Below are 12,033 nucleotides of genomic sequence, written 5' to 3'. Positions count from 1 at the left end.
ATATTTTTTTTTCATATTTAAGTAGGAGATAGGAATCTTATTTACACTTGCTTATTTTATATATGCTCGTAGAATTTGGATGTGTCTTCATTTGTCTAGATCTGGGGATGGTTTCAGTTTTTCTTTTGTATTTGCTATTAAAATTTAGAAATTTTTCAAAATATATTATTTACTTATTATTTTAGAGTCTAGCAGTGCATCATAAGCATTTTGGTGATAGTGCCAGTGGTATGAGCTCTTGAGTGTTTTGGATGTGATAAGAGTATTGGCAATATTAGTTTATGTTTTAAAAGTAAGCAATATCAGACTACTTTGCCATGTATGATTTTTTTTCATTGATTTGTTGGAAATAATTCTGCTTGTGAGAGTTATTTTTTCTTAACAATTTTTAAACAGTCGTGGTTCTTAAGCAAGATAAATGTAGCCTAACAGCAACCTTATATTTAAGAGATTGTACACAGGTTCCAGATAATTGATTAAAAAAAATAATCCTTGTCTGTTTTTGTTGTGTACATTTCCTCTTTGGATTCAGTGTTTCTGGACTTTAAACTTGGAAGATCTTTATTTTCCTTTCTTTTTGTGAAATAATAGGCATGGCTTTGTGGCATCCATATTAAAAATGGGTAATTTTCCTTATGGTCCCTGTCTTCCTGCTGGGTTGATAATGTTTTGATGTATTTTTCTTTTGCTCAGATGAGAGGTCTGCTGCTGCTGCTCTGACATATTCATTTGGATGAATAATTATAACTTGCACAATGTCAAGCTGAAGATGGTAGGGTTTTGTGCGTCATGACAAGCCTAGTAGCCAGTGCAGGTGTCTCACAGCATGATCAGCAACAGCCAGTGTATTCTGGCTCAGAGGAGACATTTAGAGTAGTAAGAAATCAGCACCAAGGGCAAGGCTGCTGCTACTACTGCTGCCGTGATCTGTGCCAAAGAAACACAAAGTGCTTCTCAAAGACAAGTGACTGCATACCTCTTTTCAGATATTTATTTTGCTTACCCAATAAATTTTCTTTTATACATTTAGCATAGAATATAAGAGCATCTCATTTTTATCTTAGTCTACTTTGTAGCATCACAGATGGTCTGTGTATCTTTAACAACCTGCTACCTTTTGGACTTTTACATGCAGGTCGTATATGTGAATTTTGTTGACTAATGATACCATAGAATGCTCTAATGTAAGATTTTAAGTGCACTGATGTTGGAGTCTGTAAGAGCAAAATTCGTTTTCTCTAGGTCTCACTGACCAACACAAAATAAGTGTTAGTTGGGGTGCCTGGGCGGTGCGGTGTGGTTAAGTGTCCGACTCTTGGCTTTGGCTCAGGTCATCATCTCAGGGTCTTGGGATTGAGCCCCATATCGGGCTCTGCGCTTAGCTGGGAGTCTGCTTAAGACTCGCACTCTGTCTCCCTCTGCCCCTCCCCCCTCGCTGGCATGTGTGCATGCATGCACTCTCTCTCAAATAAATAAATAAATAAGTCTTTAAAAAAAATTGCAGTTCTACCTATAAATGTGCCATTAAGTGCAGGCTTGGTGAAGTATCCTTGCCATGGCAGTTGCCATTTTCAGATTTGGTATGATACAATAAGTAGTAGTCTCTCTCTCTCTCTCTCTCTCTCTCTCTGTCTCTCTCTCTCTCTCTCTCCATATATATATAAATTTTTTTTTATCATGGAAATCTCATATTCTAGAATAATGCCATGAATGCAAGAATAGCAAAACTAATGATGAAGCCTCTGGCTGATAAGCTGATGGTGAATGAAGAATTTGTAATTAAAGGAAACAGTCCTATTACATAGCAGGGAGCATGATCCATTAGTTAGAGCAGGAGACTAGCAGTTGGGTATCTTAGGTTCTGTTTACAGTTCAGTCATTGACTTAATTGTATAATTTCAAACAAGTCATGTGACTGGTCTTTGCCTCAGTTCATACATATATGGAAATAATGAACTTTTCCTTTTTCACAGAGATGTTAAGAAAAATAAATTTGATTTAAAATAAACAGTGTCGGGGAAGAACCCTCAAAATCCACTCTAAGGATCCTGTGGAACTTCTCCTTTTCTGACTTACTGCTAGATTATCTTTCCATTTTTCTCTTTGCTGTCTTTGTTGGAGAACTCCTAATACTGGATTTTTGTTCACTCTTAAATTGGTTAGGTAAATACGCTTTTGCCTTCTTGGCAGTTTTATTGTTGCCCTAGTGGTGTGTTTAAAAAGACATCAAAAGGACCAAAAGAAAGAAATTTAATTCATTATTGAGATCATGTGATACGATAGAAGTATCAGTGTGATCTATTTGGACTCAGTAACCTATTAAACGCCTTTTTTTTTTTCTTTTTCAATAACATATTTTAAAAGTACCCTGCACTGATTAAGAAAAAAAAAAAAAGGGGGGCACCTGGGTGGCACAGCGGTTAAGTGTCTGCCTTCGGCTCAGGGCGTGATCCCGGCGTTATGGGATCGAGCCTCACATCAGGCTCCTCCGCTATGAGCCTGCTTCTTCCTCTCCCATTCCCCCTGCTTGTGTTCCCTCTCTTGCTGGCTGTCTCTATCTCTGTCGAATAAATAAATAAAATCTTTAAAAAAAAAAGAAAAAGAAAAGAAACTTTACATCAAAAACCAGGGATGTACCGTATGGTGACTAACATAATATAATAAAAAAACATTAAAAAAAAAAAAGAAAAGAAAATACAAATGAGCAAAATTAAGAAAATATAAAATCACCTTTAATGCCTTCATTTAGAATGGTGTTTTCACTGGGTAATAGCTTTGAAACTAGGCTTGTCACTTAAAATATTTCAGTTTTTAAAACATCATTGATAATGTGCATTTATTCTAGGTATTCCTTAGAATCATTTAGTTTTTAGTTATAGTTAGGTTTATATTTATCCATCAAGTTAAGAACTTTTGTGTTCATAATCTAGGAACTGGTTATGTCTACATTTATTTAGGTCCCTCAGTTAAGTAGCAGTGGTTTCTTAATCTAGATTTTGCATATTTTTGTTGAGTTGATTCCTAACTATTTTAAAATTTTTTCTTGCTACTGTGAATGCTTTGTTAAAAAAAAAATCATATTTTCCAGTTTACCGTGAGAATACAGGCAAGCTATATTCTTTTTCTTTTTAAAGTTTTTACTTTTATTAAAGTTACATAAGAACATAGTTTAAAGAGTTAGGTTACAGGGTTTTTTGTTGGTGCTGTTTACTTTTTAGACCAAAGAGCATTTCCTAGCCTCCTTCCCACCTTTTCTCCTTCTGCTGGCAGGGTCCACGACTTTTGATTGTCCACTGATCCTTTTGGTGCTATAATATTATTTATATTATTGCATGTTCTTGTAATTATACTGCTTTTTGTTTGCTTGGTTTAGGCATTATGTGTTAACTTCCCCTATAGATGGGTTTGCTTTTTCTTCTACCTGCTCCCACTCCACACACATGTATACATCCTATCTTCCTGTTTTTCCCAAATAGTTATCTTTTATTTAATTTTTAATTTTTTTTATATAGAATGCTTCAAAATTTGCTTGTCATCCTTGTGCATGGGCCATGCTAATCTTCTCTGTCTTGTTCCAATTTTAGTATATGTGCTGCTGCTGAAGCAAGCACCCAAATAGTTATCTTTTAATTTTGATTTTATCAGTACTCTGTTCACATTATGAACGTGTATATGCTATGCAGAGATAAGCCATGTGGTTAACTATTATTTTTCCTTTGTTACCTGGCTTTTGTTATTCCTAGAGTTAACAGTTATCTTACTTTTTCATTTCTGTAGTTTTCTCTATACTTAAAACTCATTCAACCCCCAATTTTCCATCACTTGTCTGCATCTCTTCTTAGCCATCTGTATTAGGTTTCTTTGACTTTATTTCTGGGGAATTTCATTAAGATTTACCTAATAACCTCCGTGTTTAATTTTGTTTTCACTTTTATTATGTTAATTTCTAAGAGTTTACTTCATAGGTGTATATTCTTTTTTCCCCAGAGATATTATTTTTCCCCTCTAAGTAGTTTCTGTTTCCTTGAGTTGCTCTTTTTTCTGTGCTTATAATCTTTGGTCACCTGCTCATGATTAAAAGTCAGATGTAAAAAGCTGTTTGGAAAAAAATAAATAAATAAAAAGCTGTTTGGAAGCTCTGAGCGCATGGCTGGGGCTTGTCAACTGTGACCTTTATTGTAGAGTCATCTGACTAGATCTCGTAATGAGGAATGCCAAATGTCAATACCTGTAGGTCTTTTTGAATGACTGGTTGGTCAGACTTCTTGGAGAAGACTCTTCCAGCATTCTGTTTCTGAGCAAGCAGAAAACATTCCTGTGAGGTATAAGTTGACCAAGGCTGGTGGACAGGAAACCATAGCCTGAATTGGTAAGCCCTTACCTGATGCCATCTTCTACTGATAGGGCTGAACATAGTGTAGCTGTTGAAGAGATGCTTACAGGGTAAACCTCCATTATCACAGAGCAGGTAATGAGGGTGGATTTGGAGTGAAGAGGCAAAAAATGATATCCTAGTTAATCACTGGTTTTTTCAGACTTTTTAATTTTGGCCACTCTTAACTTGTGTATAGTGGTCATTTTTTTCCCTTCAGTTTTGTTTGTTGCTGATGTATATAAATCTGTTCTTTAAAATGATTTTCTATCTAGTAGCCTTGTAAACTCTTTATCTAATAATTTATCAGTAAATTCGTTTGGATTTTTCTGTGAACATAATGATATCATTCGTAATGACAGTTTCATTTCCTCCATTCCCATCTCTATACCTTTTCTCCCCCCCCCCCTTATTGCTCTGGCTAGGCTTTCTAATACAATGTGAAATGTAAATGGTAAACACGAACATCCTTGTCTTGTTCCAGATCTCAAAAAAAACCAAAACCAAAACCAAAAAACCCCACAAACTTTAAAGTTTTTGTTATTAGGTAGATTTTTGTCTGTGTATTTCTTGTACTAAAATCCTTTAACAATTATTAATGGAATTTATTTGTTTCTAGTTTGCTAAGAGTTTTGTTGTGAATGCAAGTTGAATTTTGTCAAATATATTCTTTCTATAAAGATAATCAAATTGTTTTCTCCTTTAATCTGTTAATGTGGTAAATTGACTGTTTGATTTCCTAATGTTAAGCCACTCCTCTGTTCTTGAAATACACTCAGGGTAACAGTGCATTTTATATTTATCTATTGCTCACACACAAGTGATCTCCAGTGTATATTGTTTATTGCCAGATTGCATTTCTTAATTTTTTTAGGAATTTGCACCTAGGCTTATATGAGCAATCCTTTAGTTTTTCTGCTTCCAAAATTTTGTTCTTGTTGCCTCTCCAGTTCTCCTTGTTTTTTGTGAGATTATACCTTAAAGGAAAAACAGGAACAACATAGTTTTAGTGAGTTTTGGGGAGGGACTGAAATTAGATGTGTGTATTTAACCCACCTTCCTTACTTAATAGCTTTTACCCTCTTTTTATAGAATATTAAGTGTGTAGTTACTACTTTGTTTGAATTCTGATGTATAAACTAGTTGTGAACAAGGAATGTTAAAATTTTTTCATTGCTTTCACCAGTGAGCTGCTAGTTAAAGAGAAATATTGAAATTTCTAAATAAGTATGCTAAATATGAATGGGGTCCACATTTCCAACTATAGGCAAGTGGCAATAGAAATAAATCCTCTCATTTTCCCACCCATTTGTGTAATAGGGGATTAGCGTGGAACATTTGGGTTTCTTTGGACCTTCATAGAACTTAGGTAAGATAAATAAGAAGAACTAGCTTACAAAAGTCTACTAGGGAAGTTCTATCCTATTTTTAGTGCTTTATTAGATGAAATTGTATATCTGTCATGGTCAAGTCTTTAATAGATACCTTGAAAAGGTACATAAACAGAAAAGCAGGGAGTGACATTTTTTCAGTAGGAAGCAATTTAAATGTAACATGCCTTCATTATCCACTGTATGTGGAGCACTGAGCTGGATTCTGAGGATGTTAAAGTGAATTAGGTTCTAATACCTAGGATAGGCTGTCAGGATTAGCTTTTGGTCTGATGAGGAAAGTGGTATTTAAAAATTTCAGTAAAATGTGTTGAGTGTTATGATGAGCCATTTTGATAAGGTGGAGTAGAAGCACATAATCTAACCTGATGTGGTCAAGCAAGTTTTCTGGATAAGAGGTTAGTGTGTCCTGAGGAATGAGAAGTTAGGCTTGGGAGGAGAGATGATACTTCAGGGGCGAACTGCATTAGCCAAAGAACAAACACATGAAATTATAGAAAATAATGCATGAATTACACAGCATTTGGTACTTTATGGTCAGAGTTAGAGGTAAGATTGGAGCTTTTGCTAGAGTTAGGCAGGGTCTAGTGTACAGGCATACCTCATGTTACTGTATTTTGCTTTATTGTGCTTAACAGATAATGGGTTTTTTTTAACAAATTGAAGATTTGTGGCAATCTTGTCTTGGAGTCTTTTGGTGCCATTTTCCAATAGTGTTTGCTCACCTCGTGTCTGTCACATTGTGGTAATTCTTGTAGTATTTCAAGCTTTTTCATTATTATTTCATTATCATTATCATCATAATAATGATGATCTGTGACATGATCTTTGTGACTGTTGTAATTGTTTTGAGTCACTATGAATCGCATCCGAATGAGATGGCGAACTTTATGTGTTCTGACTGCCACACATACCCCCCATCTCTCCCTCTCCTTCGGCTGTCCTATTCCCCAAGATGCAAAAATTTTGAAATTAGGCCAATTAATAAGCCTAAATGGCCTCTAAGTGAGAGGAAGAGTCACATGTCTCTCACTTTGAATCAAAAGCTAGAGGTGATTAAATTTAGTGAGTAAGGCATGGCAAAAACCAGGATAGGCCAAAAGCTAGGCTTCTGGAGGCAAATACTTAGCTAGGTTGTGAATGCAAAGGAAAAGTTCTTGAAGGAAATTAAAAGTGGTACTCCAGTGAACAAATGATAAGAAACCAAAACTGTCTTATTGCTGATAGAGAGTTTTAGTGGTCTGGATAGAAAATCAAACAGCCACAGTATTCTCTTAAGCCAAAACCTAATCCAGACCAAAGCCTTAACTCTTCAATTCTATGAAGGCAAATTAGAGGTGAAGAAGCTGCAGAAGAAAAGTTTGAGGCTACAGAGGTTGGTTCATAAGGTTTAAGGAGAGAAGTCCTCTGCCTAGCATAAAAGTGCAAGGTGAAGCAGCAAGTGCTGATATAGAAGCTGCAGCAGGTTATCCAGATCTAGCTAAGATAGTGAATGAAGGTGGCTGCACTAAATAAGAGATTTTCAGTGTAGACAAAATAGCCTTCTATTGGGAGAAGATGCCATCTACAACTTGCTTAGTGAGAGAGGAGTCAACGTCTGGCCTCAGAGCTTCAAATGACGAGTTGACTCTTGTTAGGGGCTAATGCAAATGGTGACTTTATGTTGAAGCCAATGCTCATTTACCATTCTTAAAATCCTAGAGCTCTTAAGAATGATGCTAAATCTACTATGCCCATGCTTTATAAAGGGAATAACAAAGCATGGGTGACAGCGCATCTGTTTACAACATGTAAGAAAAAAAAAAGTTTCTTTTAAAAATATTACTATTCATTGATAACGTACCTGGTAACCCAACAGCTCTGGTGGAGATGTACAATGATATTCATGTTTTCATGCCTGTTAACACAGCATCCATTCTGCAGCTTGTGGATTAAGGGGTCATTTTGACTTTCCAGTTTTACTATTTAAGAAAGACATTTGTAAGGCTATAGCTACCATAGGTAGTGGTTCTTCTGATGTATCTAGGCAAAGTAAATTGAAAACTTTCTGGAAAAGATTCACTATTCTAGATGCCGTAAGAACATTTGTGATTCATGGGACAGGTCAAATATCAACATGAATGGGAGTCTGGAAGAAGTTGATTCCAACCCTCTTGGAAGAATTTAAGGAGTTCAAGACTTCAGTGGAGGAGGGAACTGTAGATGTGGTGGAAATAGCAAGAGAACTAGACTTAGAAGTGGAGCCTGAAGATGGGACTGAGTTGCTTCGATCTCCTAATCAAATTTTAATGGATTGGAGTTTTTCTGAGGAGTGAGCAAAGAGGGTGGTTTTTTGAGATGCAGTCTACACCAGGTGGAGATGTTGAGAAGATTACTGAAAGGACAGCAAGGTATTAGGATATAAACTTAGTTGATAAAGTGGTGGTAGGGTTTGAGAGGATTGACTCCCATGTTGAGGGTTCTACTGTGGGAAAATGCTATCAAACAGCATTGCATGCTACAGAGAAATTGTGAAGGGAGGAGTCCCTTAATGCCTCAAACTTCATTGTTGTCTTATTTTAAGTAATTCTCATAGCCACCCCAAAGTTCAGCAGTCACTACCCTGATCAGTCCACGGCCATCAACATCAAGGGAAGACCCCCTTCCAGTGGAAAGATTATAACTCCGAAAGCTCAGAGGATAGTTAGCACCCTTTAGCAATAATGTATTTTTTTTAATGATTTTTTATTATGTTAGTCACCATACAGTTCATCCCCGGTTTCCGATGTAAAGTTCGATGATTCATTAGCTGCATATAACACCCAGTGCACCATGCAATACGTGCTCTCCCTACTACCCATCACTGGTCTATCCCAATCCCCCACCGCCCTCCCCTCTGAGGCCCTCAGTTTGTTTCTCATAGTCCATAGTCTCTCATGTTTCATTCCCCCTTCTGATTACCCAGCAATAATGTATTTTTTAATGAAAGTATTTACATTTTTTTAGACATATGTTATTGCTCACTTAATAGGCTATAATATGGTGTAAACATAAAACACTTTTATATGCACTGGGAAACCAAAAAATTCATTTGATTTATTTTAACGCAACATTTGCTTAATTGTGACATTTGCTTTATTGCAGTGGTCAGGAACCAAATCCACTGTATATCGAAAATGGGCCTGTAATGTCCTTCTTTGTCTCTTGTAACCTATTTTAATTTAAAGTCTATCTTGGCTGATAATTGTATTGCCACCCCTACTGTCTTTTGGCTATGATTTGCATGGAATGATCTTTTTTCATCCTTTCACTTTCAACCTCCTTGTCTCTGAAATGAGACTCTTATAGACAGCATATAGTTGGATCATGTGTTTTTATCCATTAGCCAAACTATGTTTTTTTGTTTTTTATTTTTGGTTGTTGCGTATGTATTTTCTACTGAAAAAATCATTCATAAATTAACATACAAGAATGTACAAACACATGAATAAATAATGACAAAGGACTGTTTCTGTGAAGTGTTTTTTAAAGTATCTTTAGATTTTAGGGGCGCCTGGGTGGCGCAGTGGTTAAGTGTCTGCCTTCGGCTCAGGGCGTGATCCTGGTGTTCGGGGATGGAGTCCCACATTGGGCTCCTCCACTGGGAGCCTGCTTCTTCCTCTCCCACTCCCCTGTTGTGTTCCCTTTCTTGCTGGCTGTCTCTCTGTCACATAAATAAATAAAATCTTTAAAAAAAATTAAAAAAAGTATCTTTAGATTTTAGTGCAAAAATGTACTCCTGGCACCTCTTAAACATAAGAGCAAGCTCATAAAAACCATAGCGATAGAAGTGAGCTAACTACATTCAGTGCCACCGTCAACTGAGTGGATACAGTCACTACATGTGGCTGTTGCTCAGATGTTAATGTCTGTGGTAGAGGAGCTCTAACAAAAGAGTCCCTGTAATGTCAAAATGAGTATTTTTGCAATAACCCGCCCCCCCCAAAAAAAAACCATGAAAGGAGAAATCTTTCTCTGCATGCAGCAAAGATAAGACTGATTTAGGCGGTCACCCATCAGTAGCCCTGAAGAGTTTTAGCTGCCAAAACATATGCAAGGTCACATTTGGTTTTTACTGACATCTGTCTTTTGATTGGAGAGTTTAATCCATTTACATTTAAAGTAATTACTGATAAGGAGGGACATACTTCTGTCATTTTGCTGTTTTCCGTATGTCTTATAGTTATTTTGTCTCTCATTTTTTACATTACTGTTTTATTTAGAGCTAGTTGATTTTTTGTAGTTAAACATTTAATTTCTCGTTCTTTTTGTGTATATTCTGTAGTTATTTTCTGTGGTTAAGTTACAAATAAGTCTAGCTTTTAGACTAATAATTGTTACAAAAATGTATTAGTCTCTTAAATCTTATGGAACACAAAGAGTGAAGTCAAGTCATTGTTACAGTAATACTAGTTTTTATAATTGTCCTTGTAAGTACCTTTACTGAGATCTTTATTTATTCAGAGGACTTAATGTTACTGTCTAGTGTCCTTTCATTTCAACCTGTGAGACTCCCTTTAGCATTTTTTGCATTGTGGGTCTAATAGAGCACTCCTTCAGGTTTTGTTTATCTGGAAATGTCTTAACTTCTTCCTCACTGATGAAGGACAGTTTTGCCAGACAGGATTCTTGGTTATCAATTTTGTTTCTGTTTTGTTTAAGCCCTTTGAATATATCAGCCTACTGCCTTCTGCCTTTCAAAATTTCTGATGAGAAATCTGATTGTTTTTGAGGGTCCCTAATGTATGATGAGTCGCTTCTTGCTTTTCCAAGACACTCTGTCTCTGGCTTTGAAAGTGTGATCATAATGTGTCTTGGTGTGGGTCTCTTTGATTTCATCTTGCTTGGACTTTGTTGATCTCTTGGATGTTTATATTCGTGTCTTTCATCAAAATTGGGAGTTTTAAGACATTATTCGAATATTCTCTCTGTGCCACTTTCCTCCCTTTTTTTTTGGGTCCCCATGGTGTGTACATTGGTCAGCTCCTCCCACAGTGCCCTTAGGTTTTGTTCACTTCTCTGCATTCTTTTTTCTTTGTCACTCAGATTTGATAGTTGACGTTGTCTTTAAGGTCTCAGATTCTTTTGTGTGCTCAAATCTGCCTTTAGATTCCTTTTGTGAATTTTTCATTTCAGCTCCACAGTTTCTCTTTGGTTTCTTTTTAGGTTTTCTTTCTCTTTATTGATATTTCCTTTTTGTTCATTTTTTCTTGACTTACTCCACATCTCTTTAATTTTTAAAGCATACTTAAGACCATCTTTTTCAAATTCTTTGTCTAATCTACTCTCAAGTCTTTTTTAGGGAACGTTGCTGTTAATGTTTTTTTTCCCCCCTTTGGATCAGGGTCACACTTTCCTGTTCTTTTATGCCTTGTAATTTTGTTATTGTTGTTGAAAACTGGGTAGTTTAATAGTAACTCTAGAAATTGGATTTTTCTTTTTCCCTAGAGAAGAATGATTAAATCTCCCATTTTTTATCTTATTCTTTTATTTTTTTTGATGTTATAGTCTGTCTCTGTGCTAAGGATCAGCCTGTGGTATAAGTTTAGGGTCTTTTCTGGTCATTTTTGAGCCTGTGTCTTTCCCTGGGATTGAACAGTGACTTCCACATATCCCTTGTCTGTGCAGTTACTTTGAAATGTTTGTGTCTTTAATGTCTGATTCCCAAAAAGGGGAAAAAAGAAAAATGAAATTGGGGGGGAGGGCACTGTCTTTAAATATTCTGCAAGTCACTTTGGCAGGAGGAGGAGGGCCTAGCAACAATGGGAGGAGGTACAACAGCAATGTTCCACTGCCTCTTTGTCTACCCCTCTGAGATCAGAAGCCACAATCAGATCAGAGTCCAGATCCCTGTTACTTGGAAGACAGATCCTTTTACCTACCCTATCTTCTGTAAGCTGTGTGTAAGTTGCTCCTGGACTACCTGCAGGGCTGCCGGTCATGGGGTGATGGGTAGCCTCTGTCAAGCTAAGAGCTGAAATTGATAGAATTTGCAAGCCTTCAACAGACTCCAGAGTTCCAAAACATATCAGACAGTTTCGATCAGTATAAGTGTCTAGGTGGGGAGACAGATTCGTGGTGCTTTCTGCTTAGCCATCTACTCAGAATTCTCTCCTAATTGGCTTGGTGTTGATTTTTTTTTTTTTTCCTTAATGGTCTATAATATAGGATAGCTAAGGACCACATATGAGAGTGCCTACTAATTTTCAACATGCACTTGAATAGATGTTTTTTTAATCTTTTTTTTTTTTT

The 12,033-nt window shown here is 36.4% G+C and overlaps 1 protein-coding gene and 1 non-coding gene across 7 annotated transcripts in view; one reads left to right on the top strand and one right to left on the bottom strand.

Moving 5' to 3' along the window:
- FANCL (FA complementation group L) overlaps positions 1–12,033 on the top strand; it is a 91,729-nt gene that overhangs the window by 48,461 nt on the left and 31,235 nt on the right. The gene's annotated exons all lie outside the window — the stretch shown is intronic.
- Positions 3,503–3,611, bottom strand: LOC117802179. Its single transcript, XR_004625219.1, has one exon. It is a non-coding gene; the product is annotated as a U6 spliceosomal RNA (small nuclear RNA).

The sequence above is a fragment of the Ailuropoda melanoleuca genome, chromosome 4 (genome assembly GCF_002007445.2).
Source record: "Ailuropoda melanoleuca isolate Jingjing chromosome 4, ASM200744v2, whole genome shotgun sequence".
NCBI lineage: Eukaryota > Metazoa > Chordata > Mammalia > Carnivora > Ursidae > Ailuropoda > Ailuropoda melanoleuca.
The sequence above is the reverse complement of the archived record's forward strand: the minus strand, read 5'-3'. Positions and strand labels throughout refer to the sequence as shown.